We start from the raw sequence: 21,779 nt of genomic DNA, 5'->3' as shown, positions 1-21,779 counted from the left end.
CAGCAGCAGCAGGAGAGGTATGTAATCAGGAGCCCTCCTGCTAAGGGTAGACAGCTGCTCGTTCCACCCCACCCCCCGCCTTAATTGGTTCTCCTCCCTTCCAACGGTGTTGAGGCGGGTGGGAACAGCAGGGGGTGAAGGTGCTGTGTTTAAAGAGGTGGAGTTATGCAGATCTAAAACGCGTGGATTGCAGCAGCAGCAAGACGAAAAGTGCAGGCATGTAAGGGATCTAGAGGTTGACAACATGTCTTCTTAACGGGAGTCCAGGAGCTCATCTCCACAAATGGACTTTTCAGGATCCTTGGGTGGCTCCGTAGTTTGAAACCAATTCTGGTTATCGCTTCTCGGCCTTTTGGCTAAGATCAAGTGTAGTATCTGTTCTTATCAGTTTAATATCTGATACGTCCCCTATCTGGGGACCATATATTAAATGGATTTTTAGAACAGGGAGATGGAAAAAGAGCTTGCTCTGTCCACTCCACGCATTGACCTGGTATTGCAGTATCTCCAGGACCGGTGCACCCCTTCTTTAATGCAGTTTCTAAAATCAGAAAGAATTGAATTCAATGTTTTTTGTTCATTTTGCTTGTTTGTCGGATTTTGGGATGGACTCTTTGGCTTTGCTTTTCTTCTCCTCATTGGATTTTTCATGTTCAAAGTTGCAGAAGCCAGATTACAAGCTCATTTTGGTTCAACTTCAGCAACTGTGCATTGCATTGCCATGTAATGTGATGCAATGCTATCTTTCTAGCTCTCCCTTTTTACTTCCTTTTGGATAAACAGACATATTAGGCAAGCATTTTGGAGCTTTCACCTAAATAACTACAGGTGGTGAGATAAGCTGCACAATATAATTGACCTTTCAGTATATTGTTGCACACACACCATCTATTTAGCAAATGCCCTTGTTATCAACAGCAGCCTTTTAAACTCACCTGAGCTAACAGGTATGTGCGCTGGTTACTCTGCTGCGCTTAAAATTTCTTTTTTGGTTTGCTACAATGCCTTTTCTGAAACGTTGTCTCCTTCTGCTGGAACACTGACTTCTTTCATTTAATGCCTGCAGACTATAAAAGAGAACCCAACCCAAAAAGTTTGGTTGATTAGTCTGTGGCATTCTGTTAAACTGTTGCTTATGGCGGTCTCTGTGAGCTTCTCAGCGACATTCAGCCAGCCAGGTATCCTGCCTGCAGTAGATGGAATGTGGCAATGGAACGCTGGCTGCGCGTGTCATAATAGGCTCTGAGCCTTTATATACCTGTGCACAGCAGCAGCCACCTTCAGTCTGCTGCTGGACAGCCAGCAGCAGCAGCAGCAGGAGAGGTATGTAATCAGGAGCCCTCCTGCTAAGGGTAGACAGCTGCTCGTTCCACCCCACCCCCCGCCTTAATTGGTTCTCCTCCCTTCTAACGGTGTTGAGGCGGGTGGGAACAGCAGGGGGTGAAGGTGCTGTGTTTAAAGAGGTGGAGTTATGCAGATCTAAAACGCGTGGATTGCAGCAGCAGCAAGCCGAAAAGTGCAGGCATGTAAGGGATCTAGAGGTTGACAACATGTCTTCTTAACGGGAGTCCAGGAGCTCATCTCCACAAATGGACTTTTCAGGATCCTTGGGTGGCTCCGTAGTTTGAAACCAATTCTGGTTATCGCTTCTCGGCCTTTTGGCTAAGATCAAGTGTAGTATCTGTTCTTATCAGTTTAATATCTGATACGTCCCCTATCTGGGGACCATATATTAAATGGATTTTTAGAACAGGGAGATGGAAAAAGAGCTTGCTCTGTCCACTCCATGCATTGACCTGGTATTGCAGTATCTCCAGGACCGGTGCACCCCTTCTTTAATGCAGTTTCTAAAATCAGAAAGAATTGAATTCAATGTTTTTTGTTCATTTTGCTTGTTTGTCGGATTTTGGGATGGACTCTTTGGCTTTGCTTTTCTTCTCCTCATTGGATTTTTCATGTTCAAAGTTGCAGAAGCCAGATTACAAGCTCATTTTGGTTCAACTTCAGCAACTGTGCATTGCATTGCCATGTAATGTGATGCAATGCTATCTTTCTAGCTCTCCCTTTTTACTTCCTTTTGGATAAACAGACATATTAGGCAAGCATTTTGGAGCTTTCACCTAAATAACTACAGGTGGTGAGATAAGCTGCACAATATAATTGACCTTTCAGTATATTGTTGCACACACACCATCTATTTAGCAAATGCCCTTGTTATCAACAGCAGCCTTTTAAACTCACCTGAGCTAACAGGTATGTGCGCTGGTTACTCTGCTGCGCTTAAAATTTCTTTTTTGGTTTGCTACAATGCCTTTTCTGAAACGTTGTCTCCTTCTGCTGGAACACTGACTTCTTTCATTTAATGCCTGCAGACTATAAAAGAGAACCCAACCCAAAAAGTTTGGTTGATTAGTCTGTGGCATTCTGTTAAACTGTTGCTTATGGCGGTCTCTGTGAGCTTCTCAGCGACATTCAGCCAGCCAGGTATCCTGCCTGCAGTAGATGGAATGTGGCAATGGAACGCTGGCTGCGCGTGTCATAATAGGCTCTGAGCCTTTATATACCTGTGCACAGCAGCAGCCACCTTCAGTCTGCTGCTGGACAGCCAGCAGCAGCAGCAGCAGGAGAGGTATGTAATCAGGAGCCCTCCTGCTAAGGGTAGACAGCTGCTCGTTCCACCCCACCCCCCGCCTTAATTGGTTCTCCTCCCTTCCAACGGTGTTGAGGCGGGTGGGAACAGCAGGGGGTGAAGGTGCTGTGTTTAAAGAGGTGGAGTTATGCAGATCTAAAACGCGTGGATTGCAGCAGCAGCAAGCCGAAAAGTGCAGGCATGTAAGGGATCTAGAGGTTGACAACATGTCTTCTTAACGGGAGTCCAGGAGCTCATCTCCACAAATGGACTTTTCAGGATCCTTGGGTGGCTCCGTAGTTTGAAACCAATTCTGGTTATCGCTTCTCGGCCTTTTGGCTAAGATCAAGTGTAGTATCTGTTCTTATCAGTTTAATATCTGATACGTCCCCTATCTGGGGACCATATATTAAATGGATTTTTAGAACAGGGAGATGGAAAAAGAGCTTGCTCTGTCCACTCCACGCATTGACCTGGTATTGCAGTATCTCCAGGACCGGTGCACCCCTTCTTTAATGCAGTTTCTAAAATCAGAAAGAATTGAATTCAATGTTTTTTGTTCATTTTGCTTGTTTGTCGGATTTTGGGATGGACTCTTTGGCTTTGCTTTTCTTCTCCTCATTGGATTTTTCATGTTCAAAGTTGCAGAAGCCAGATTACAAGCTCATTTTGGTTCAACTTCAGCAACTGTGCATTGCATTGCCATGTAATGTGATGCAATGCTATCTTTCTAGCTCTCCCTTTTTACTTCCTTTTGGATAAACAGACATATTAGGCAAGCATTTTGGAGCTTTCACCTAAATAACTACAGGTGGTGAGATAAGCTGCACAATATAATTGACCTTTCAGTATATTGTTGCACACACACCATCTATTTAGCAAATGCCCTTGTTATCAACAGCAGCCTTTTAAACTCACCTGAGCTAACAGGTATGTGCGCTGGTTACTCTGCTGCGCTTAAAATTTCTTTTTTGGTTTGCTACAATGCCTTTTCTGAAACGTTGTCTCCTTCTGCTGGAACACTGACTTCTTTCATTTAATGCCTGCAGACTATAAAAGAGAACCCAACCCAAAAAGTTTGGTTGATTAGTCTGTGGCATTCTGTTAAACTGTTGCTTATGGCGGTCTCTGTGAGCTTCTCAGCGACATTCAGCCAGCCAGGTATCCTGCCTGCAGTAGATGGAATGTGGCAATGGAACGCTGGCTGCGCGTGTCATAATAGGCTCTGAGCCTTTATATACCTGTGCACAGCAGCAGCCACCTTCAGTCTGCTGCTGGACAGCCAGCAGCAGCAGCAGCAGGAGAGGTATGTAATCAGGAGCCCTCCTGCTAAGGGTAGACAGCTGCTCGTTCCACCCCACCCCCCGCCTTAATTGGTTCTCCTCCCTTCCAACGGTGTTGAGGCGGGTGGGAACAGCAGGGGGTGAAGGTGCTGTGTTTAAAGAGGTGGAGTTATGCAGATCTAAAACGCGTGGATTGCAGCAGCAGCAAGCCGAAAAGTGCAGGCATGTAAGGGATCTAGAGGTTGACAACATGTCTTCTTAACGGGAGTCCAGGAGCTCATCTCCACAAATGGACTTTTCAGGATCCTTGGGTGGCTCCGTAGTTTGAAACCAATTCTGGTTATCGCTTCTCGGCCTTTTGGCTAAGATCAAGTGTAGTATCTGTTCTTATCAGTTTAATATCTGATACGTCCCCTATCTGGGGACCATATATTAAATGGATTTTTAGAACAGGGAGATGGAAAAAGAGCTTGCTCTGTCCACTCCACGCATTGACCTGGTATTGCAGTATCTCCAGGACCGGTGCACCCCTTCTTTAATGCAGTTTCTAAAATCAGAAAGAATTGAATTCAATGTTTTTTGTTCATTTTGCTTGTTTGTCGGATTTTGGGATGGACTCTTTGGCTTTGCTTTTCTTCTCCTCATTGGATTTTTCATGTTCAAAGTTGCAGAAGCCAGATTACAAGCTCATTTTGGTTCAACTTCAGCAACTGTGCATTGCATTGCCATGTAATGTGATGCAATGCTATCTTTCTAGCTCTCCCTTTTTACTTCCTTTTGGATAAACAGACATATTAGGCAAGCATTTTGGAGCTTTCACCTAAATAACTACAGGTGGTGAGATAAGCTGCACAATATAATTGACCTTTCAGTATATTGTTGCACACACACCATCTATTTAGCAAATGCCCTTGTTATCAACAGCAGCCTTTTAAACTCACCTGAGCTAACAGGTATGTGCGCTGGTTACTCTGCTGCGCTTAAAATTTCTTTTTTGGTTTGCTACAATGCCTTTTCTGAAACGTTGTCTCCTTCTGCTGGAACACTGACTTCTTTCATTTAATGCCTGCAGACTATAAAAGAGAACCCAACCCAAAAAGTTTGGTTGATTAGTCTGTGGCATTCTGTTAAACTGTTGCTTATGGCGGTCTCTGTGAGCTTCTCAGCGACATTCAGCCAGCCAGGTATCCTGCCTGCAGTAGATGGAATGTGGCAATGGAACGCTGGCTGCGCGTGTCATAATAGGCTCTGAGCCTTTATATACCTGTGCACAGCAGCAGCCACCTTCAGTCTGCTGCTGGACAGCCAGCAGCAGCAGCAGCAGGAGAGGTATGTAATCAGGAGCCCTCCTGCTAAGGGTAGACAGCTGCTCGTTCCACCCCACCCCCCGCCTTAATTGGTTCTCCTCCCTTCCAACGGTGTTGAGGCGGGTGGGAACAGCAGGGGGTGAAGGTGCTGTGTTTAAAGAGGTGGAGTTATGCAGATCTAAAACGCGTGGATTGCAGCAGCAGCAAGCCGAAAAGTGCAGGCATGTAAGGGATCTAGAGGTTGACAACATGTCTTCTTAACGGGAGTCCAGGAGCTCATCTCCACAAATGGACTTTTCAGGATCCTTGGGTGGCTCCGTAGTTTGAAACCAATTCTGGTTATCGCTTCTCGGCCTTTTGGCTAAGATCAAGTGTAGTATCTGTTCTTATCAGTTTAATATCTGATACGTCCCCTATCTGGGGACCATATATTAAATGGATTTTTAGAACAGGGAGATGGAAAAAGAGCTTGCTCTGTCCACTCCACGCATTGACCTGGTATTGCAGTATCTCCAGGACCGGTGCACCCCTTCTTTAATGCAGTTTCTAAAATCAGAAAGAATTGAATTCAATGTTTTTTGTTCATTTTGCTTGTTTGTCGGATTTTGGGATGGACTCTTTGGCTTTGCTTTTCTTCTCCTCATTGGATTTTTCATGTTCAAAGTTGCAGAAGCCAGATTACAAGCTCATTTTGGTTCAACTTCAGCAACTGTGCATTGCATTGCCATGTAATGTGATGCAATGCTATCTTTCTAGCTCTCCCTTTTTACTTCCTTTTGGATAAACAGACATATTAGGCAAGCATTTTGGAGCTTTCACCTAAATAACTACAGGTGGTGAGATAAGCTGCACAATATAATTGACCTTTCAGTATATTGTTGCACACACACCATCTATTTAGCAAATGCCCTTGTTATCAACAGCAGCCTTTTAAACTCACCTGAGCTAACAGGTATGTGCGCTGGTTACTCTGCTGCGCTTAAAATTTCTTTTTTGGTTTGCTACAATGCCTTTTCTGAAACGTTGTCTCCTTCTGCTGGAACACTGACTTCTTTCATTTAATGCCTGCAGACTATAAAAGAGAACCCAACCCAAAAAGTTTGGTTGATTAGTCTGTGGCATTCTGTTAAACTGTTGCTTATGGCGGTCTCTGTGAGCTTCTCAGCGACATTCAGCCAGCCAGGTATCCTGCCTGCAGTAGATGGAATGTGGCAATGGAACGCTGGCTGCGCGTGTCATAATAGGCTCTGAGCCTTTATATACCTGTGCACAGCAGCAGCCACCTTCAGTCTGCTGCTGGACAGCCAGCAGCAGCAGCAGCAGGAGAGGTATGTAATCAGGAGCCCTCCTGCTAAGGGTAGACAGCTGCTCGTTCCACCCCACCCCCCGCCTTAATTGGTTCTCCTCCCTTCCAACGGTGTTGAGGCGGGTGGGAACAGCAGGGGGTGAAGGTGCTGTGTTTAAAGAGGTGGAGTTATGCAGATCTAAAACGCGTGGATTGCAGCAGCAGCAAGCCGAAAAGTGCAGGCATGTAAGGGATCTAGAGGTTGACAACATGTCTTCTTAACGGGAGTCCAGGAGCTCATCTCCACAAATGGACTTTTCAGGATCCTTGGGTGGCTCCGTAGTTTGAAACCAATTCTGGTTATCGCTTCTCGGCCTTTTGGCTAAGATCAAGTGTAGTATCTGTTCTTATCAGTTTAATATCTGATACGTCCCCTATCTGGGGACCATATATTAAATGGATTTTTAGAACAGGGAGATGGAAAAAGAGCTTGCTCTGTCCACTCCACGCATTGACCTGGTATTGCAGTATCTCCAGGACCGGTGCACCCCTTCTTTAATGCAGTTTCTAAAATCAGAAAGAATTGAATTCAATGTTTTTTGTTCATTTTGCTTGTTTGTCGGATTTTGGGATGGACTCTTTGGCTTTGCTTTTCTTCTCCTCATTGGATTTTTCATGTTCAAAGTTGCAGAAGCCAGATTACAAGCTCATTTTGGTTCAACTTCAGCAACTGTGCATTGCATTGCCATGTAATGTGATGCAATGCTATCTTTCTAGCTCTCCCTTTTTACTTCCTTTTGGATAAACAGACATATTAGGCAAGCATTTTGGAGCTTTCACCTAAATAACTACAGGTGGTGAGATAAGCTGCACAATATAATTGACCTTTCAGTATATTGTTGCACACACACCATCTATTTAGCAAATGCCCTTGTTATCAACAGCAGCCTTTTAAACTCACCTGAGCTAACAGGTATGTGCGCTGGTTACTCTGCTGCGCTTAAAATTTCTTTTTTGGTTTGCTACAATGCCTTTTCTGAAACGTTGTCTCCTTCTGCTGGAACACTGACTTCTTTCATTTAATGCCTGCAGACTATAAAAGAGAACCCAACCCAAAAAGTTTGGTTGATTAGTCTGTGGCATTCTGTTAAACTGTTGCTTATGGCGGTCTCTGTGAGCTTCTCAGCGACATTCAGCCAGCCAGGTATCCTGCCTGCAGTAGATGGAATGTGGCAATGGAACGCTGGCTGCGCGTGTCATAATAGGCTCTGAGCCTTTATATACCTGTGCACAGCAGCAGCCACCTTCAGTCTGCTGCTGGACAGCCAGCAGCAGCAGCAGCAGGAGAGGTATGTAATCAGGAGCCCTCCTGCTAAGGGTAGACAGCTGCTCGTTCCACCCCACCCCCCGCCTTAATTGGTTCTCCTCCCTTCCAACGGTGTTGAGGCGGGTGGGAACAGCAGGGGGTGAAGGTGCTGTGTTTAAAGAGGTGGAGTTATGCAGATCTAAAACGCGTGGATTGCAGCAGCAGCAAGCCGAAAAGTGCAGGCATGTAAGGGATCTAGAGGTTGACAACATGTCTTCTTAACGGGAGTCCAGGAGCTCATCTCCACAAATGGACTTTTCAGGATCCTTGGGTGGCTCCGTAGTTTGAAACCAATTCTGGTTATCGCTTCTCGGCCTTTTGGCTAAGATCAAGTGTAGTATCTGTTCTTATCAGTTTAATATCTGATACGTCCCCTATCTGGGGACCATATATTAAATGGATTTTTAGAACAGGGAGATGGAAAAAGAGCTTGCTCTGTCCACTCCACGCATTGACCTGGTATTGCAGTATCTCCAGGACCGGTGCACCCCTTCTTTAATGCAGTTTCTAAAATCAGAAAGAATTGAATTCAATGTTTTTTGTTCATTTTGCTTGTTTGTCGGATTTTGGGATGGACTCTTTGGCTTTGCTTTTCTTCTCCTCATTGGATTTTTCATGTTCAAAGTTGCAGAAGCCAGATTACAAGCTCATTTTGGTTCAACTTCAGCAACTGTGCATTGCATTGCCATGTAATGTGATGCAATGCTATCTTTCTAGCTCTCCCTTTTTACTTCCTTTTGGATAAACAGACATATTAGGCAAGCATTTTGGAGCTTTCACCTAAATAACTACAGGTGGTGAGATAAGCTGCACAATATAATTGACCTTTCAGTATATTGTTGCACACACACCATCTATTTAGCAAATGCCCTTGTTATCAACAGCAGCCTTTTAAACTCACCTGAGCTAACAGGTATGTGCGCTGGTTACTCTGCTGCGCTTAAAATTTCTTTTTTGGTTTGCTACAATGCCTTTTCTGAAACGTTGTCTCCTTCTGCTGGAACACTGACTTCTTTCATTTAATGCCTGCAGACTATAAAAGAGAACCCAACCCAAAAAGTTTGGTTGATTAGTCTGTGGCATTCTGTTAAACTGTTGCTTATGGCGGTCTCTGTGAGCTTCTCAGCGACATTCAGCCAGCCAGGTATCCTGCCTGCAGTAGATGGAATGTGGCAATGGAACGCTGGCTGCGCGTGTCATAATAGGCTCTGAGCCTTTATATACCTGTGCACAGCAGCAGCCACCTTCAGTCTGCTGCTGGACAGCCAGCAGCAGCAGCAGCAGGAGAGGTATGTAATCAGGAGCCCTCCTGCTAAGGGTAGACAGCTGCTCGTTCCACCCCACCCCCGCCTTAATTGGTTCTCCTCCCTTCCAACGGTGTTGAGGCGGGTGGGAACAGCAGGGGGTGAAGGTGCTGTGTTTAAAGAGGTGGAGTTATGCAGATCTAAAACGCGTGGATTGCAGCAGCAGCAAGCCGAAAAGTGCAGGCATGTAAGGGATCTAGAGGTTGACAACATGTCTTCTTAACGGGAGTCCAGGAGCTCATCTCCACAAATGGACTTTTCAGGATCCTTGGGTGGCTCCGTAGTTTGAAACCAATTCTGGTTATCGCTTCTCGGCCTTTTGGCTAAGATCAAGTGTAGTATCTGTTCTTATCAGTTTAATATCTGATACGTCCCCTATCTGGGGACCATATATTAAATGGATTTTTAGAACAGGGAGATGGAAAAAGAGCTTGCTCTGTCCACTCCACGCATTGACCTGGTATTGCAGTATCTCCAGGACCGGTGCACCCCTTCTTTAATGCAGTTTCTAAAATCAGAAAGAATTGAATTCAATGTTTTTTGTTCATTTTGCTTGTTTGTCGGATTTTGGGATGGACTCTTTGGCTTTGCTTTTCTTCTCCTCATTGGATTTTTCATGTTCAAAGTTGCAGAAGCCAGATTACAAGCTCATTTTGGTTCAACTTCAGCAACTGTGCATTGCATTGCCATGTAATGTGATGCAATGCTATCTTTCTAGCTCTCCCTTTTTACTTCCTTTTGGATAAACAGACATATTAGGCAAGCATTTTGGAGCTTTCACCTAAATAACTACAGGTGGTGAGATAAGCTGCACAATATAATTGACCTTTCAGTATATTGTTGCACACACACCATCTATTTAGCAAATGCCCTTGTTATCAACAGCAGCCTTTTAAACTCACCTGAGCTAACAGGTATGTGCGCTGGTTACTCTGCTGCGCTTAAAATTTCTTTTTTGGTTTGCTATAATGCCTTTTCTGAAACGTTGTCTCCTTCTGCTGGAACACTGACTTCTTTCATTTAATGCCTGCAGACTATAAAAGAGAACCCAACCCAAAAAGTTTGGTTGATTAGTCTGTGGCATTCTGTTAAACTGTTGCTTATGGCGGTCTCTGTGAGCTTCTCAGCGACATTCAGCCAGCCAGGTATCCTGCCTGCAGTAGATGGAATGTGGCAATGGAACGCTGGCTGCGCGTGTCATAATAGGCTCTGAGCCTTTATATACCTGTGCACAGCAGCAGCCACCTTCAGTCTGCTGCTGGACAGCCAGCAGCAGCAGCAGCAGGAGAGGTATGTAATCAGGAGCCCTCCTGCTAAGGGTAGACAGCTGCTCGTTCCACCCCACCCCCCGCCTTAATTGGTTCTCCTCCCTTCCAACGGTGTTGAGGCGGGTGGGAACAGCAGGGGGTGAAGGTGCTGTGTTTAAAGAGGTGGAGTTATGCAGATCTAAAACGCGTGGATTGCAGCAGCAGCAAGCCGAAAAGTGCAGGCATGTAAGGGATCTAGAGGTTGACAACATGTCTTCTTAACGGGAGTCCAGGAGCTCATCTCCACAAATGGACTTTTCAGGATCCTTGGGTGGCTCCGTAGTTTGAAACCAATTCTGGTTATCGCTTCTCGGCCTTTTGGCTAAGATCAAGTGTAGTATCTGTTCTTATCAGTTTAATATCTGATACGTCCCCTATCTGGGGACCATATATTAAATGGATTTTTAGAACAGGGAGATGGAAAAAGAGCTTGCTCTGTCCACTCCACGCATTGACCTGGTATTGCAGTATCTCCAGGACCGGTGCACCCCTTCTTTAATGCAGTTTCTAAAATCAGAAAGAATTGAATTCAATGTTTTTTGTTCATTTTGCTTGTTTGTCGGATTTTGGGATGGACTCTTTGGCTTTGCTTTTCTTCTCCTCATTGGATTTTTCATGTTCAAAGTTGCAGAAGCCAGATTACAAGCTCATTTTGGTTCAACTTCAGCAACTGTGCATTGCATTGCCATGTAATGTGATGCAATGCTATCTTTCTAGCTCTCCCTTTTTACTTCCTTTTGGATAAACAGACATATTAGGCAAGCATTTTGGAGCTTTCACCTAAATAACTACAGGTGGTGAGATAAGCTGCACAATATAATTGACATTTCAGTATATTGTTGCACACACACCATCTATTTAGCAAATGCCCTTGTTATCAACAGCAGCCTTTTAAACTCACCTGAGCTAACAGGTATGTGCGCTGGTTACTCTGCTGCGCTTAAAATTTCTTTTTTGGTTTGCTACAATGCCTTTTCTGAAACGTTGTCTCCTTCTGCTGGAACACTGACTTCTTTCATTTAATGCCTGCAGACTATAAAAGAGAACCCAACCCAAAAAGTTTGGTTGATTAGTCTGTGGCATTCTGTTAAACTGTTGCTTATGGCGGTCTCTGTGAGCTTCTCAGCGACATTCAGCCAGCCAGGTATCCTGCCTGCAGTAGATGGAATGTGGCAATGGAACGCTGGCTGCGCGTGTCATAATAGGCTCTGAGCCTTTATATACCTGTGCACAGCAGCAGCCACCTTCAGTCTGCTGCTGGACAGCCAGCAGCAGCAGCAGCAGCAGGAGAGGTATGTAATCAGGAGCCCTCCTGCTAAGGGTAGACAGCTGCTCGTTCCACCCCACCCCCCGCCTTAATTGGTTCTCCTCCCTTCCAACGGTGTTGAGGCGGGTGGGAACAGCAGGGGGTGAAGGTGCTGTGTTTAAAGAGGTGGAGTTATGCAGATCTAAAACGCGTGGATTGCAGCAGCAGCAAGCCGAAAAGTGCAGGCATGTAAGGGATCTAGAGGTTGACAACATGTCTTCTTAACGGGAGTCCAGGAGCTCATCTCCACAAATGGACTTTTCAGGATCCTTGGGTGGCTCCGTAGTTTGAAACCAATTCTGGTTATCGCTTCTCGGCCTTTTGGCTAAGATCAAGTGTAGTATCTGTTCTTATCAGTTTAATATCTGATACGTCCCCTATCTGGGGACCATATATTAAATGGATTTTTAGAACAGGGAGATGGAAAAAGAGCTTGCTCTGTCCACTCCACGCATTGACCTGGTATTGCAGTATCTCCAGGACCGGTGCACCCCTTCTTTAATGCAGTTTCTAAAATCAGAAAGAATTGAATTCAATGTTTTTTGTTCATTTTGCTTGTTTGTCGGATTTTGGGATGGACTCTTTGGCTTTGCTTTTCTTCTCCTCATTGGATTTTTCATGTTCAAAGTTGCAGAAGCCAGATTACAAGCTCATTTTGGTTCAACTTCAGCAACTGTGCATTGCATTGCCATGTAATGTGATGCAATGCTATCTTTCTAGCTCTCCCTTTTTACTTCCTTTTGGATAAACAGACATATTAGGCAAGCATTTTGGAGCTTTCACCTAAATAACTACAGGTGGTGAGATAAGCTGCACAATATAATTGACCTTTCAGTATATTGTTGCACACACACCATCTATTTAGCAAATGCCCTTGTTATCAACAGCAGCCTTTTAAACTCACCTGAGCTAACAGGTATGTGCGCTGGTTACTCTGCTGCGCTTAAAATTTCTTTTTTGGTTTGCTACAATGCCTTTTCTGAAACGTTGTCTCCTTCTGCTGGAACACTGACTTCTTTCATTTAATGCCTGCAGACTATAAAAGAGAACCCAACCCAAAAAGTTTGGTTGATTAGTCTGTGGCATTCTGTTAAACTGTTGCTTATGGCGGTCTCTGTGAGCTTCTCAGCGACATTCAGCCAGCCAGGTATCCTGCCTGCAGTAGATGGAATGTGGCAATGGAACGCTGGCTGCGCGTGTCATAATAGGCTCTGAGCCTTTATATACCTGTGCACAGCAGCAGCCACCTTCAGTCTGCTGCTGGACAGCCAGCAGCAGCAGCAGCAGGAGAGGTATGTAATCAGGAGCCCTCCTGCTAAGGGTAGACAGCTGCTCGTTCCACCCCACCCCCCGCCTTAATTGGTTCTCCTCCCTTCCAACGGTGTTGAGGCGGGTGGGAACAGCAGGGGGTGAAGGTGCTGTGTTTAAAGAGGTGGAGTTATGCAGATCTAAAACGCGTGGATTGCAGCAGCAGCAAGCCGAAAAGTGCAGGCATGTAAGGGATCTAGAGGTTGACAACATGTCTTCTTAACGGGAGTCCAGGAGCTCATCTCCACAAATGGACTTTTCAGGATCCTTGGGTGGCTCCGTAGTTTGAAACCAATTCTGGTTATCGCTTCTCGGCCTTTTGGCTAAGATCAAGTGTAGTATCTGTTCTTATCAGTTTAATATCTGATACGTCCCCTATCTGGGGACCATATATTAAATGGATTTTTAGAACAGGGAGATGGAAAAAGAGCTTGCTCTGTCCACTCCACGCATTGACCTGGTATTGCAGTATCTCCAGGACCGGTGCACCCCTTCTTTAATGCAGTTTCTAAAATCAGAAAGAATTGAATTCAATGTTTTTTGTTCATTTTGCTTGTTTGTCGGATTTTGGGATGGACTCTTTGGCTTTGCTTTTCTTCTCCTCATTGGATTTTTCATGTTCAAAGTTGCAGAAGCCAGATTACAAGCTCATTTTGGTTCAACTTCAGCAACTGTGCATTGCATTGCCATGTAATGTGATGCAATGCTATCTTTCTAGCTCTCCCTTTTTACTTCCTTTTGGATAAACAGACATATTAGGCAAGCATTTTGGAGCTTTCACCTAAATAACTACAGGTGGTGAGATAAGCTGCACAATATAATTGACCTTTCAGTATATTGTTGCACACACACCATCTATTTAGCAAATGCCCTTGTTATCAACAGCAGCCTTTTAAACTCACCTGAGCTAACAGGTATGTGCGCTGGTTACTCTGCTGCACTTAAAATTTCTTTTTTGGTTTGCTACAATGCCTTTTCTGAAACGTTGTCTCCTTCTGCTGGAACACTGACTTCTTTCATTTAATGCCTGCAGACTATAAAAGAGAACCCAACCCAAAAAGTTTGGTTGATTAGCCTGTGGCATTCTGTTAAACTGTTGCTTATGGCGGTCTCTGTGAGCTTCTCAGCGACATTCAGCCAGCCAGGTATCCTGCCTGCAGTAGATGGAATGTGGCAATGGAACGCTGGCTGCGCGTGTCATAATAGGCTCTGAGCCTTTATATACCTGTGCACAGCAGCAGCCACCTTCAGTCTGCTGCTGGACAGCCAGCAGCAGCAGCAGGAGAGGTATGTAATCAGGAGCCCTCCTGCTAAGGGTAGACAGCTGCTCGTTCCACCCCACCCCCCGCCTTAATTGGTTCTCCTCCCTTCCAACGGTGTTGAGGCGGGTGGGAACAGCAGGGGGTGAAGGTGCTGTGTTTAAAGAGGTGGAGTTATGCAGATCTAAAACGCGTGGATTGCAGCAGCAGCAAGCCGAAAAGTGCAGGCATGTAAGGGATCTAGAGGTTGACAACATGTCTTCTTAACGGGAGTCCAGGAGCTCATCTCCACAAATGGACTTTTCAGGATCCTTGGGTGGCTCCGTAGTTTGAAACCAATTCTGGTTATCGCTTCTCGGCCTTTTGGCTAAGATCAAGTGTAGTATCTGTTCTTATCAGTTTAATATCTGATACGTCCCCTATCTGGGGACCATATATTAAATGGATTTTTAGAACAGGGAGATGGAAAAAGAGCTTGCTCTGTCCACTCCACGCATTGACCTGGTATTGCAGTATCTCCAGGACCGGTGCACCCCTTCTTTAATGCAGTTTCTAAAATCAGAAAGAATTGAATTCAATGTTTTTTGTTCATTTTGCTTGTTTGTCGGATTTTGGGATGGACTCTTTGGCTTTGCTTTTCTTCTCCTCATTGGATTTTTCATGTTCAAAGTTGCAGAAGCCAGATTACAAGCTCATTTTGGTTCAACTTCAGCAACTGTGCATTGCATTGCCATGTAATGTGATGCAATGCTATCTTTCTAGCTCTCCCTTTTTACTTCCTTTTGGATAAACAGACATATTAGGCAAGCATTTTGGAGCTTTCACCTAAATAACTACAGGTGGTGAGATAAGCTGCACAATATAATTGACCTTTCAGTATATTGTTGCACACACACCATCTATTTAGCAAATGCCCTTGTTATCAACAGCAGCCTTTTAAACTCACCTGAGCTAACAGGTATGTGCGCTGGTTACTCTGCTGCGCTTAAAATTTCTTTTTTGGTTTGCTACAATGCCTTTTCTGAAACGTTGTCTCCTTCTGCTGGAACACTGACTTCTTTCATTTAATGCCTGCAGACTAAAAAAGAGAACCCAACCCAAAAAGTTTGGTTGATTAGTCTGTGGCATTCTGTTAAACTGTTGCTTATGGCGGTCTCTGTGAGCTTCTCAGCGACATTCAGCCAGCCAGGTATCCTGCCTGCAGTAGATGGAATGTGGCAATGGAACGCTGGCTGCGCGTGTCATAATAGGCTCTGAGCCTTTATATACCTGTGCACAGCAGCAGCCACCTTCAGTCTGCTGCTGGACAGCCAGCAGCAGCAGCAGCAGCAGGAGAGGTATGTAATCAGGAGCCCTCCTGCTAAGGGTAGACAGCTGCTCGTTCCACCCCACCCCCCGCCTTAATTGGTTCTCCTCCCTTCCAACGGTGTTGAGGCGGGTGGGAACAGCAGGGGGTGAAGGTGCTGTGTTTAAAGAGGTGGAGTTATGCAGATCTAAAACGCGTGGATTGCAGCAGCAGCAAGCCGAAAAGTGCAGGCATGTAAGGGATCTAGAGGTTGACAACATGTCTTCTTAACGGGAGTCCAGGAGCTCATCTCCACAAATGGACTTTTCAGGATCCTTGGGTGGCTCCGTAGTTTGAAACCAATTCTGGTTATCGCTTCTCGGCCTTTTGGCTAAGATCAAGTGTAGTATCTGTTCTTATCAGTTTAATATCTGATACGTCCCCTATCTGGGGACCATATATTAAATGGATTTTTAGAACAGGGAGATGGAAAAAGAGCTTGCTCTGTCCACTCCACGCATTGACCTGGTATTGCAGTATCTCCAGGACCGGTGCACCCCTTCTTTAATGCAGTTTCTAAAATCAGAAAGAATTGAATTCAATGTTTTTTGTTCATTTTGCTTGTTTGTCGGATTTTGGGATGGACTCTTTGGCTTTGCTTTTCTTCTCCTCATTGGATTTTTCATGTTCAAAGTTGCAGAAGCCAGATTACAAGCTCATTTTGGTTCAACTTCAGCAACTGTGCATTGCATTGCCATGTAATGTGATGCAATGCTATCTTTCTAGCTCTCCCTTTTTACTTCCTTTTGGATAAACAGACATATTAGGCAAGCATTTTGGAGCTTTCACCTAAATAACTACAGGTGGTGAGATAAGCTGCACAATATAATTGACCTTTCAGTATATTGTTGCACACACACCATCTATTTAGCAAATGCCCTTGTTATCAACAGCAGCCTTTTAAACTCACCTGAGCTAACAGGTATGTGCGCTGGTTACTCTGCTGCGCTTAAAATTTCATTTTTGGTTTGCTACAATGCCTTTTCTGAAACGTTGTCTCCTTCTGCTGGAACACTGACTTCTTTCATTTAATGCCTGCAGACTATAAAAGAGAACCCAACCCAAAAAGTTTGGTTGATTAGTCTGTGGCATTCTGTTAAACTGTTGCTTATGGCGGTCTCTGTGAGCTTCTCAGCGACATTCAGCCAGCCAGGTATCCTGCCTGCAGTAGATGGAATGTGGCAATGGAACGCTGGCTGCGCGTGTCATAATAGGCTCTGAGCCTTTATATACCTGTGCACAGCAGCAGCCACCTTCAGTCTGCTGCTGGACAGCCAGCAGCAGCAGCAGCAGCAGGAGAGGTATGTAATCAGGAGCCCTCCTGCTAAGGGTAGACAGCTGCTCGTTCCACCCCACCCCCCGCCTTAATTGGTTCTCCTCCCTTCCAACGGTGTTGAGGCGGGTGGGAACAGCAGGGGGTGAAGGTGCTGTGTTTAAAGAGGTGGAGTTATGCAGATCTAAAACGCGTGGATTGCAGCAGCAGCAAGCCGAAAAGTGCAGGCATGTAAGGGATCTAGAGGTTGACAACATGTCTTCTTAACGGGAGTCCAGGAGCTCATCTCCACAAATGGACTTTTCAGGATCCTTGGGTGGCTCCGTAGTTTGAAACCAATTCTGGTTATCGCTTCTCGGCCTTTTGGCTAAGATCAAGTGTAGTATCTGTTCTTATCAGTTTAATATCTGATACGTCCCCTATCTGGGGACCATATATTAAATGGATTTTTAGAACAGGGAGATGGTAAAAGAGCTTGCTCTGTCCACTCCACGCATTGACCTGGTATTGCAGTATCTCCAGGACCGGTGCACCCCTTCTTTAATGCAGTTTCTAAAATCAGAAAGAATTGAATTCAATGTTTTTTGTTCATTTTGCTTGTTTGTCGGATTTTGGGATGGACTCTTTGGCTTTGCTTTTCTTCTCCTCATTGGATTTTTCATGTTCAAAGTTGCAGAAGCCAGATTACAAGCTCATTTTGGTTCAACTTCAGCAACTGTGCATTGCATTGCCATGTAATGTGATGCAATGCTATCTTTCTAGCTCTCCCTTTTTACTTCCTTTTGGATAAACAGACATATTAGGCAAGCATTTTGGAGCTTTCACCTAAATAACTACAGGTGGTGAGATAAGCTGCACAATATAATTGACCTTTCAGTATATTGTTGCACACACACCATCTATTTAGCAAATGCCCTTGTTATCAACAGCAGCCTTTTAAACTCACCTGAGCTAACAGGTATGTGCGCTGGTTACTCTGCTGCGCTTAAAATTTCTTTTTTGGTTTGCTACAATGCCTTTTCTGAAACGTTGTCTCCTTCTGCTGGAACACTGACTTCTTTCATTTAATGCCTGCAGACTATAAAAGAGAACCCAACCCAAAAAGTTTGGTTGATTAGTCTGTGGCATTCTGTTAAACTGTTGCTTATGGCGGTCTCTGTGAGCTTCTCAGCGACATTCAGCCAGCCAGGTATCCTGCCTGCAGTAGATGGAATGTGGCAATGGAACGCTGGCTGCGCGTGTCATAATAGGCTCTGAGCCTTTATATACCTGTGCACAGCAGCAGCCACCTTCAGTCTGCTGCTGGACAGCCAGCAGCAGCAGGAGAGGTATGTAATCAGGAGCCCTCCTGCTAAGGGTAGACAGCTGCTCGTTCCACCCCACCCCCCGCCTTAATTGGTTCTCCTCCCTTCCAACGGTGTTGAGGCGGGTGGGAACAGCAGGGGGTGAAGGTGCTGTGTTTAAAGAGGTGGAGTTATGCAGATCTAAAACGCGTGGATTGCAGCAGCAGCAAGCCGAAAAGTGCAGGCATGTAAGGGATCTAGAGGTTGACAACATGTCTTCTTAACGGGAGTCCAGGAGCTCATCTCCACAAATGGACTTTTCAGGATCCTTGGGTGGCTCCGTAGTTTGAAACCAATTCTGGTTATCGCTTCTCGGCCTTTTGGCTAAGATCAAGTGTAGTATCTGTTCTTATCAGTTTAATATCTGATACGTCCCCTATCTGGGGACCATATATTAAATGGATTTTTAGAACAGGGAGATGGAAAAAGAGCTTGCTCTGTCCACTCCACGCATTGACCTGGTATTGCAGTATCTCCAGGACCGGTGCACCCCTTCTTTAATGCAGTTTCTAAAATCAGAAAGAATTGAATTCAATGTTTTTTGTTCATTTTGCTTGTTTGTCGGATTTTGGGATGGACTCTTTGGCTTTGCTTTTCTTCTCCTCATTGGATTTTTCATGTTCAAAGTTGCAGAAGCCAGATTACAAGCTCATTTTGGTTCAACTTCAGCAACTGTGCATTGCATTGCCATGTAATGTGATGCAATGCTATCTTTCTAGCTCTCCCTTTTTACTTCCTTTTGGATAAACAGACATATTAGGCAAGCATTTTGGAGCTTTCACCTAAATAACTACAGGTGGTGAGATAAGCTGCACAATATAATTGACCTTTCAGTATATTGTTGCACACACACCATCTATTTAGCAAATGCCCTTGTTATCAACAGCAGCCTTTTAAACTCACCTGAGCTAACAGGTATGTGCGCTGGTTACTCTGCTGCACTTAAAATTTCTTTTTTGGTTTGCTACAATGCCTTTTCTGAAACGTTGTCTCCTTCTGCTGGAACACTGACTTCTTTCATTTAATGCCTGCAGACTATAAAAGAGAACCCAACCCAAAAAGTTTGGTTGATTAGCCTGTGGCATTCTGTTAAACTGTTGCTTATGGCGGTCTCTGTGAGCTTCTCAGCGACATTCAGCCAGCCAGGTATCCTGCCTGCAGTAGATGGAATGTGGCAATGGAACGCTGGCTGCGCGTGTCATAATAGGCTCTGAGCCTTTATATACCTGTGCACAGCAGCAGCCACCTTCAGTCTGCTGCTGGACAGCCAGCAGCAGCAGCAGGAGAGGTATGTAATCAGGAGCCCTCCTGCTAAGGGTAGACAGCTGCTCGTTCCACCCCACCCCCCGCCTTAATTGGTTCTCCTCCCTTCCAACGGTGTTGAGGCGGGTGGGAACAGCAGGGGGTGAAGGTGCTGTGTTTAAAGAGGTGGAGTTATGCAGATCTAAAACGCGTGGATTGCAGCAGCAGCAAGCCGAAAAGTGCAGGCATGTAAGGGATCTAGAGGTTGACAACATGTCTTCTTAACGGGAGTCCAGGAGCTCATCTCCACAAATGGACTTTTCAGGATCCTTGGGTGGCTCCGTAGTTTGAAACCAATTCTGGTTATCGCTTCTCGGCCTTTTGGCTAAGATCAAGTGTAGTATCTGTTCTTATCAGTTTAATATCTGATACGTCCCCTATCTGGGGACCATATATTAAATGGATTTTTAGAACAGGGAGATGGAAAAAGAGCTTGCTCTGTCCACTCCACGCATTGACCTGGTATTGCAGTATCTCCAGGACCGGTGCACCCCTTCTTTAATGCAGTTTCTAAAATCAGAAAGAATTGAATTCAATGTTTTTTGTTCATTTTGCTTGTTTGTCGGATTTTGGGATGGACTCTTTGGCTTTGCTTTTCTTCTCCTCATTGGATTTTTCATGTTCAAAGTTGCAGAAGCCAGATTACAAGCTCATTTTGGTTCAACTTCAGCAACTGTGCATTGCATTGCCATGTAATGTGATGCAATGCTATCTTTCTAGCTCTCCCTTTTTACTTCCTTTTGGATAAACAGACATATTAGGCAAGCATTTTGGAGCTTTCACCTAAATAACTACAGGTGGTGAGATAAGCTGCACAATATAATTGACCTTTCAGTATATTGTTGCACACACACCATCTATTTAGCAAATGCCCTTGTTATCAACAGCAGCCTTTTAAACTCACCTGAGCTAACAGGTATGTGCGCTGGTTACTCTGCTGCGCTTAAAATTTCTTTTTTGGTTTGCTACAATGCCTTTTCTGAAACGTTGTCTCCTTCTGCTGGAACACTGACTTCTTTCATTTAATGCCTGCAGACTAAAAAAGAGAACCCAACCCAAAAAGTTTGGTTGATTAGTCTGTGGCATTCTGTTAAACTGTTGCTTATGGCGGTCTCTGTGAGCTTCTCAGCGACATTCAGCCAGCCAGGTATCCTGCCTGCAGTAGATGGAATGTGGCAATGGAACGCTGGCTGCGCGTGTCATAATAGGCTCTGAGCCTTTATATACCTGTGCACAGCAGCAGCCACCTTCAGTCTGCTGCTGGACAGCCAGCAGCAGCAGCAGCAGCAGGAGAGGTATGTAATCAGGAGCCCTCCTGCTAAGGGTAGACAGCTGCTCGTTCCACCCCACCCCCCGCCTTAATTGGTTCTCCTCCCTTCCAACGGTGTTGAGGCGGGTGGGAACAGCAGGGGGTGAAGGTGCTGTGTTTAAAGAGGTGGAGTTATGCAGATCTAAAACGCGTGGATTGCAGCAGCAGCAAGCCGAAAAGTGCAGGCATGTAAGGGATCTAGAGGTTGACAACATGTCTTCTTAACGGGAGTCCAGGAGCTCATCTCCACAAATGGACTTTTCAGGATCCTTGGGTGGCTCCGTAGTTTGAAACCAATTCTGGTTATCGCTTCTCGGCCTTTTGGCTAAGATCAAGTGTAGTATCTGTTCTTATCAGTTTAATATCTGATACGTCCCCTATCTGGGGACCATATATTAAATGGATTTTTAGAACAGGGAGATGGAAAAAGAGCTTGCTCTGTCCACTCCACGCATTGACCTGGTATTGCAGTATCTCCAGGACCGGTGCACCCCTTCTTTAATGCAGTTTCTAAAATCAGAAAGAATTGAATTCAATGTTTTTTGTTCATTTTGCTTGTTTGTCGGATTTTGGGATGGACTCTTTGGCTTTGCTTTTCTTCTCCTCATTGGATTTTTCATGTTCAAAGTTGCAGAAGCCAGATTACAAGCTCATTTTGGTTCAACTTCAGCAACTGTGCATTGCATTGCCATGTAATGTGATGCAATGCTATCTTTCTAGCTCTCCCTTTTTACTTCCTTTTGGATAAACAGACATATTAGGCAAGCATTTTGGAGCTTTCACCTAAATAACTACAGGTGGTGAGATAAGCTGCACAATATAATTGACCTTTCAGTATATTGTTGCACACACA

The 21,779-nt window shown here is 44.9% G+C and overlaps 17 non-coding genes across 17 annotated transcripts; all 17 read left to right on the top strand.

Annotated features, from left to right (window-relative positions):
- Positions 1-336: 336 nt before the first annotated feature.
- LOC141236182 (U2 spliceosomal RNA) lies at positions 337-527 on the top strand. Its single transcript, XR_012301876.1, has one exon. It is a non-coding gene; the product is annotated as a U2 spliceosomal RNA (small nuclear RNA).
- Positions 528-1,642: 1,115 nt separating this feature from the next.
- Positions 1,643-1,833, top strand: LOC141236247 (U2 spliceosomal RNA). The gene has a single exon (XR_012301941.1). It is a non-coding gene; the product is annotated as a U2 spliceosomal RNA (small nuclear RNA).
- A 1,115-nt stretch (positions 1,834-2,948) lies between these two features.
- On the top strand, positions 2,949-3,139 carry LOC141236180 (U2 spliceosomal RNA). Its single transcript, XR_012301874.1, has one exon. It is a non-coding gene; the product is annotated as a U2 spliceosomal RNA (small nuclear RNA).
- Positions 3,140-4,254: 1,115 nt separating this feature from the next.
- On the top strand, positions 4,255-4,445 carry LOC141236179 (U2 spliceosomal RNA). Its single transcript, XR_012301873.1, has one exon. It is a non-coding gene; the product is annotated as a U2 spliceosomal RNA (small nuclear RNA).
- A 1,115-nt stretch (positions 4,446-5,560) lies between these two features.
- Positions 5,561-5,751, top strand: LOC141236178 (U2 spliceosomal RNA). Its single transcript, XR_012301872.1, has one exon. It is a non-coding gene; the product is annotated as a U2 spliceosomal RNA (small nuclear RNA).
- A 1,115-nt stretch (positions 5,752-6,866) lies between these two features.
- On the top strand, positions 6,867-7,057 carry LOC141236177 (U2 spliceosomal RNA). The gene has a single exon (XR_012301871.1). It is a non-coding gene; the product is annotated as a U2 spliceosomal RNA (small nuclear RNA).
- Positions 7,058-8,172: 1,115 nt separating this feature from the next.
- On the top strand, positions 8,173-8,363 carry LOC141236176 (U2 spliceosomal RNA). The gene has a single exon (XR_012301870.1). It is a non-coding gene; the product is annotated as a U2 spliceosomal RNA (small nuclear RNA).
- Positions 8,364-9,477: 1,114 nt separating this feature from the next.
- Positions 9,478-9,668, top strand: LOC141236175 (U2 spliceosomal RNA). The gene has a single exon (XR_012301869.1). It is a non-coding gene; the product is annotated as a U2 spliceosomal RNA (small nuclear RNA).
- Positions 9,669-10,783: 1,115 nt separating this feature from the next.
- On the top strand, positions 10,784-10,974 carry LOC141236174 (U2 spliceosomal RNA). The gene has a single exon (XR_012301868.1). It is a non-coding gene; the product is annotated as a U2 spliceosomal RNA (small nuclear RNA).
- Positions 10,975-12,092: 1,118 nt separating this feature from the next.
- On the top strand, positions 12,093-12,283 carry LOC141236173 (U2 spliceosomal RNA). Its single transcript, XR_012301867.1, has one exon. It is a non-coding gene; the product is annotated as a U2 spliceosomal RNA (small nuclear RNA).
- Positions 12,284-13,398: 1,115 nt separating this feature from the next.
- On the top strand, positions 13,399-13,589 carry LOC141236172 (U2 spliceosomal RNA). Its single transcript, XR_012301866.1, has one exon. It is a non-coding gene; the product is annotated as a U2 spliceosomal RNA (small nuclear RNA).
- Positions 13,590-14,701: 1,112 nt separating this feature from the next.
- Positions 14,702-14,892, top strand: LOC141236171 (U2 spliceosomal RNA). Its single transcript, XR_012301865.1, has one exon. It is a non-coding gene; the product is annotated as a U2 spliceosomal RNA (small nuclear RNA).
- A 1,118-nt stretch (positions 14,893-16,010) lies between these two features.
- On the top strand, positions 16,011-16,201 carry LOC141236169 (U2 spliceosomal RNA). Its single transcript, XR_012301863.1, has one exon. It is a non-coding gene; the product is annotated as a U2 spliceosomal RNA (small nuclear RNA).
- A 1,118-nt stretch (positions 16,202-17,319) lies between these two features.
- On the top strand, positions 17,320-17,510 carry LOC141236241 (U2 spliceosomal RNA). Its single transcript, XR_012301935.1, has one exon. It is a non-coding gene; the product is annotated as a U2 spliceosomal RNA (small nuclear RNA).
- Positions 17,511-18,619: 1,109 nt separating this feature from the next.
- On the top strand, positions 18,620-18,810 carry LOC141236168 (U2 spliceosomal RNA). Its single transcript, XR_012301862.1, has one exon. It is a non-coding gene; the product is annotated as a U2 spliceosomal RNA (small nuclear RNA).
- Positions 18,811-19,922: 1,112 nt separating this feature from the next.
- Positions 19,923-20,113, top strand: LOC141236167 (U2 spliceosomal RNA). The gene has a single exon (XR_012301861.1). It is a non-coding gene; the product is annotated as a U2 spliceosomal RNA (small nuclear RNA).
- A 1,118-nt stretch (positions 20,114-21,231) lies between these two features.
- Positions 21,232-21,422, top strand: LOC141236166 (U2 spliceosomal RNA). The gene has a single exon (XR_012301860.1). It is a non-coding gene; the product is annotated as a U2 spliceosomal RNA (small nuclear RNA).
- The last annotated feature ends 357 nt before the right edge of the window (positions 21,423-21,779 follow it).

Source organism: Phyllobates terribilis, unplaced genomic scaffold (assembly GCF_046119375.1).
Source record: "Phyllobates terribilis strain yellow unplaced genomic scaffold, ASM4611937v1 Scaffold_693__1_contigs__length_808095, whole genome shotgun sequence".
In the NCBI taxonomy this organism is placed as follows: domain Eukaryota; kingdom Metazoa; phylum Chordata; class Amphibia; order Anura; family Dendrobatidae; genus Phyllobates; species Phyllobates terribilis.
Note: the sequence above shows the minus strand (reverse complement) of the source record. Positions and strands in the feature narration are given on the sequence as shown.